Below are 6,345 nucleotides of genomic sequence, written 5' to 3' on the forward strand. Positions count from 1 at the left end.
GTCGGCGGGGCCTCCGCCAGCCAGGTCGGCTCTCAGCAATACGGGCCCCCAGGGAAGTCTCCGCCGGCGCTCGGGCGGAGGGGCCGGAGGGCGGGCCCCTCCTCACAGCAATAGGGGGAGAGGCCCCGCCCCGCCCTGCCCGCCAGGGGCCTTGCGGGCCCCTTCAAGCAATAGGGTCCCGAGGGGAGACCCACCCCTAGCCCCCCCTCTCCTCCCCTCCAGGGTGCCCCAGGCTTTCTCCCAGCAATAGGGTCGATGAGACCCAGAACCGAACCTCATGCCCGAGTTAGGTCTCTGAAGACGGGGGTGTGGGGTGAGGGAGGGGGCGCCCTCCCACTTCCTTCCTCCGCTCCCCTGGATCGCGTCGCAGAGACTCAGGTCTTCCCCCACCTCCCAGCCCCGTCCCTTCCCAAGCCTTCCAGGGCCTGATCTGCGGCCCTGACGTCCAGGGAGCCGGCCCTTCCCCCGGCAGCAGGCCGTGGGAGGAGAAGACGGGGCGGGCATGCAGCGGCGTCCCGGCCAGGTAGTCTTCGCCGAGCCCCCGGGAGTGTCAGACGCGTTGGGGGTCGGGGAGGGAGGCGGACGGCGGTGCCCTCTCCCTCGGGTCCCTTCTAGGGCCTCACTCCGAGCCGCCCTCCTACCCTCGCCTCGCATCCTCTGCCAAATCCGAATTCTTCCAGCCCAGCTTCTCGGGCTCTATCCTCCATAACGAATACTAATAACGCATATCAAATCGCATGGACTTCTCCGACCTCCTCAGACCCCACTCCCGCCCCGCCCCGGGGCCCCCTCCCTCATACCCCGGGCATTCGGTGTTGGAGAACGGATTCCCGGGGCCCGGCAGGCAGGCCTGGGCACTGCCCTCTCCACACCTCTCTGTATTCGCTTTGCGGGTAAAGCCCCCTGGGGGGCTGCGGACGCGTCGGGTTTCTTTCTTTCTGTATTTGTACGTTTTATTTGTGATCGGATTGCACTCGGGTCGGGGGGGGCGCTGAGCCCCGTTCTTTCCCGCCGACGCCCGGGGCTTGGGATCTCGGGGATCACTTTCCCGGCCCCAAGCCCCGCCCCCACCTGGGCTCCGCCTCCTCGGGCCTCGGGCCCCGCCCCCGAGCCCCAGGCCCCGCCCCCACAAGGTTGCCAACTAGCCCGTCTATGCCAAAGCCACGGCGGCGACCCCGCCCCCACGGGCCCGCCCCATTGGCCGCCGCCTTTGTGACGTCATTGCATGCAGCCCCACCCCTTCCCTGTCCCTTCCCGGGGCTGCCCGCGCCCTCCCCCTAGTTAGCCCGACGCCGACTATAGAGCAATAACGCGCACTGCATGCGAAGCTGCCGCCGCCTCTAGAGTTACTGAGAATCAGGTATCCCCGCCCCCGCCCAGGCCCCCCGATCAGGGACGCTGCGCGGGGCCGACGCGCAGACTTTCTTCCCGCCTCCCTCCTCCCCTCTCCCCCACGGCAGAGCCCGGCGGGCTGAAGGGTTGCGGGGCGAGGTGTTTTGCACCCCAGACCCCTCCTTCGCTCGTCCACCACTCACCGACCGTCCACTGGGCGCCCACCACGTGCTCGACCTGCTGTTGAGTCCACCCGGGCGCGTGTCGGCGTCAGGGGCCGCAGCAGTTTCAGGCCAGACGGGCTGAGTGGGCCAGGCTGCAAGCAGAGGCCAAGAGGCCCAGGAGCTCCACGCTCCTTCCCAGTACCCAGCGCCTCCTAGCCGCCCACACCGACGCCCAGTCCCGTCATCCCCCGGCCGCCGCGGCACTGTCTCGCCCTGTCTGGGCTGGGGCCGTGGCCTGAGCCGGGGAGAGGGGAAGCGGTGCTCGCCGGAGTGTTTGGCCCTCCTCCAGCTGCCGCCGCCCCGCCCCAGAAGAAGTGGGCCGAGCACAACCAAGCCCACAACCAAATCCCTCCACAATTCCTGGCGCGGTGCCACACAGCTCCCAGGCTAGGGGCTGCCCGCCTGTGCCAGGCACACCCGCATGCACACGCACACACAGGCGCCCCCTCCCCCATCCTGCCCCACCCCACACGCCTGTCTGCCTACCTAAGGAGAAGGCCGGAGGGTCGTGGGCTGGCCAAGGTCTCCCCCTTCCTGCACCCCGCCGCCGTGGAAAGCCATGGGCCCCCTTCCGCCCCCATAACGAAGCAGCACAATAACCGACTTAGCGAATTCAGGTAGAAGGAACGTTTAGGTAGCACCTATTTTGTACTGATTCTATGAGTAGGGCCCGAGGTGCGGGGGCCCTCGGGGGGGACTGCGGCTGCCGGCCGCCCGGTCCCCCACCCCGCCTGCGCCCCGCCGCCTTGTACATACTCCCACCCGGAACAGGCCGGGATTTTTACTCGGGCCGCGCCCCTCTTCTGCCCCCATTTGGGGCTGGGCCGGCCGGACAGACGGACGGACGGACAGACCTCCTTCCTAAGCACAATAGCACCAGCTCCCCGGAGCGCCGCACCTCCACGAGGAGAATAAATGCCACTCTTGATAGAACTTGGTGTGTGGGGCTCATGTTCTAGGGTCGGCCTTGCTGCAGGGGCACTAGGGGTGGCTTGGGACATCTCAGCACCCTTCCAGCAGAGATGGGTGGGAGCAGGGCCAGCCTAGGAGTCACAGCCCTGCTTGGCTCAACCCAGGGGTTACTCAGTGGCCTTTCACAATGGGGGTACCTCTTTTCCACGGGATGGGCTGGATTCACAAGTCATGGCCACAGAGATATCAGTCTGCATGTAAAACACTTGGCATCTCCCCTGAGTGCAGGTGAGGCCTCCTCAGCCAGGAATTGTGGGTCTAAGGGCTCCAGTCAGAAGCCAGGCCCAGCCCAGGGCTGACCTGGAATGGCCAGAGTCAGCACTGCAAGGCCTCAGGCTCCTGTTCCAAGTGTCCCCAGTCTCACCCACTCTCCCTGTAGGGCTGCTGGAGTAGATGGGGGTGGCAGAGCGCGTACACCCTCCCTGTAGCCTCCTTCCCACATGGTGACTCCCAGACTCTGTGGGTGTGCTTTCCACTGACCAGAGTCTTCCACGGGCAGCTGGATAGAGCTGGTTCTGGGGAAGAGATGTCCAAGGGGCAGAGATGCTTCTGCAGCCACCCGCAGCTCTCAGGCCCCAGGCAGAACAAGAAGGGATGAGAAGACGGTAGGATAGCTGTCCCAAAAAGGGAGAGCCGAGTGATAGGGACCCCACCCTGGCAACGAGGACATGAGCTGAGAGGCCCAAGGATTTCAGGAGCATGTGGTCAAACTAGTTCAATGCTAGCTAGGCCAGGGCCAGCACAGCTACCTGCTCCCTGTCTGGAGACCCGCAAGCATCAGGCCACCAAGACTTAGGCGAGGTAGACAGCAGGGGAGCCAGGCCTCCAGCAGGGGTCAGCCTCGTTGCTCTAGGTGGTCTCAATGCGGGGTGGGGAGCACTGTGGGTATAGCAGCCACAGGGGTTGGGGTGCACCTGGTGGTAGCCGCAGCCGGGTGCCCAGACACAAGTCCTCCCAGGACATGTGCTTGCCAGTGTGTGGAGGTGAACACCACTTCAGGGTGGCCACGTGCTACTCCCATGCCCACACCTGAGAGGCACCCTAGCCTGTCCCCTCTGGGGACCAGGCCCAGTGACCTTGAACCTGCTCTGTCCCCTGGCTGCACAGGCCTCATGGGCCCTATTGGAGGGTGAAGAATCCAACTTTCAGCAGGATAAATCCCTGTCCAGGAATGAGGGGAGGGCTGCCTTTGACTCAAGCCATGCCTCAAGACTGGGCCCACCCCTCCACCTGGCTCTACACCTGCCAATGGCAGGACAAAGTTGCCAAGCTACCCATCTCTTGTCCGCAGGACTCCACAGTCTGGGGACTCTGGAGGATTCTGCTTCTTTCAAGACTCAGGTGGGATGGAAGAATGGGGGCCGCCTTCCTGGGGACAGGATAAGCCCTCTCCCCTGCGAGTGTCCCCCCCACCCCCACTCTATGGCTACGATATTCCTTCCAAAGAATGGGTGGCACCTACCGCTGATCACATGCTCCTGGCCTCTCCTCGTTGGCCCTCCCTCACCCCTCAGGCCTAGGGTCAGCCCGGGGCACTTTCTAAACCCTTTATTCTGCCCGGTCTTCAGGACTCCCCATCCACTAGCTGGCGGCCCTCTTTTGCTGCCACTCAGCAGGATATTCCGCATCTTGCTTTCTTCACTGACCCTGTCACGCACACCTTTGTCTCCCACCCCACATCACCCCACATCACCCTGACCTTTTCCCTCCTGCCTGCACCTCGCCCGGGATTCCCCGGCAATCGAGAGCCAGACGCGGGGCCACCGCCTTGCGGTCGCCCCGGAACACTGCCCCGCTTCCCGCCCTGAGGTCCAGTACTGGAGCCTGGGCTCCCCGAAGTCCCCCGCCCGGCCTGCGCTTCCTGGTGGCCCCCGACCCAACCTCTGGGCGCCTCACGCCGGTCGCCACTTGCCCATCACCCCTGGGTCAGCCTCTCGGGGTTTACTGGCAAGATGAGCGGTCAATCTCCTCCTCCGCCAATGGTATTGTAGGACTCGACCGCAGGGTCTCCTGGGCAACCGAGTCGGCTCCAGTGCTGCGTGCGCGCCGACGGCAGAACCAAAGGGCAGCACGTAGACACGTGCGCGCGCATGGGGAGGGCGCGGGATGGCGGGGCCCACCGTCTGCCCTGCGCCCCGGGCTCCGGGGACCCTCTCCTCCGCCCGCCTCCCTTTTGGGGTCAGTGCACGGAAAGGCTCGGTCGGCCGTAGGGTGTCGGCGGCCCATGCGTGTGCGACCAGAGGACTAACGCTGGGAGATAGCCTGTTCCGACCGGCGGGCGGCCCCCAGAATGGCATTAGCACAAGATGGCCCCATGGCAGGAAGACTGTGTTTCTAGGCGCTCTCCCTCGCTGGGCGCCTTCAACCCATGCGGTGGAACGGAGGGGTGAGCCCACAGGAGGGGGCTACATAAGGAGACACCCCTTCCCCCGGCTCTGCGCACCTCAGAGGAGTGAATGACTGATGCGAGAGGTGCTTACTGGGTGAGGCCTCCGCACCCCGAGATGGAGCCCACTCGCACTCGACGTTCGGGGAATGGCGCCCGCCCGAGGGTCGCGCCCTGCTGCTGTTCTGGTTGATTCATTGCTTCATGGTGTCCCATTGCTTCATGGTGTCCCAGAAAGCAAGATGCGGAATATCCTGCTGAGTGGCCTCAGCAGTCGCCAGGCCCTGCACGCCGAACCCCTTCGAGCCGGAGGAAGGAGAGTCTCCTTGTGTAGGGGGCGAGCATAGGCCTGCTCCAAGAAACCAAAGCGAGGGAGCAAGGAGTGCGCTTCTCCCGTACCCCAGCGCCGTCAGGTTTTAAGAAAGAGAACCTCCCTCTCGGGCTGGGGCCCGGGAAGCGGTCTTGGCGCAGACGGAGCTTGGGTAGGGGACCCGAGAGGCACGCGCCTGGCCGCGGCATTGCGCGACTTCTGAGGGCGTCTTTCGGGAGGGGTCTCCGGTGGAATCAGGTCCGGCCAAGTGGGGAGTCGTGTAGTCGCTCCCCCGACTTTTATAGGGAGACCTTGGGCCCCGCGGGCGGGCCGGGGCCTGGTGAGGGCTTGGGGGCCGCCTGAGTAGCCTGCACCTTGCCCTCCGCTCTGCCGGCTCTGCAGAAAGGTAGTAGGCGAGGTCCCAGTGACGCGGGCCGGGGCCTTTCTCCAGCTGGGCCCTCTGACCCGGCTGTGTCGGGGACCCTCTGAGCCGCAGATAATCGGTCCCTCCTGTGTTAAAAAGAGGGCTCCTACCATGGTAGCGCCGCGAAGGGTTACGGCACGGAGCGCTCTGGACAGCGCACATTCTGCGAGTCAGGCAGCTCGAGCACCCATGCACACCCAGCCCCACACGGGTCATCCTAAATAAATCGCAAAACGACTCTGCGGCGCTGAGAATAATGATAAAATATTACGTTTATAAAACTGGGACAACGGACCAGCCAGCGGGTCAGGGAAGGCGTATGCTGCCAGGAAACTGGCACACCACTGTGTTTCTCGGAGACCCTCGGGTCATCGGGAGAACAGGGTCTTGCCACCCTCACTCCTCACGTGCACATGGCAGCTCCGACCAGCGCAGGACTACAGCTCCCAGGGCGCCCTGAGCCGGCCCACCCTCACGCGGGACTACAGCTCCCAGAGTGCCATGCGCTCGCGCAGGACTACAGTTCCCAGGGTGCCACGCGCCGGCCCGCCCCCACCTCGCCTAGTCCCGGGCCCGCGGACTACAAATGGACGTGCGCGGCGGCCACGGGCCACTGAGCGGCTTGCGATGCGTCCGGACCGTCATCCGTGAGGCGTGCGCGCGCTGACGGGCATAGCGGACTACGGCGGCCGGCAGG

Source organism: Tamandua tetradactyla, chromosome 6, assembly GCF_023851605.1.
Source record: "Tamandua tetradactyla isolate mTamTet1 chromosome 6, mTamTet1.pri, whole genome shotgun sequence".
In the NCBI taxonomy this organism is placed as follows: domain Eukaryota; kingdom Metazoa; phylum Chordata; class Mammalia; order Pilosa; family Myrmecophagidae; genus Tamandua; species Tamandua tetradactyla.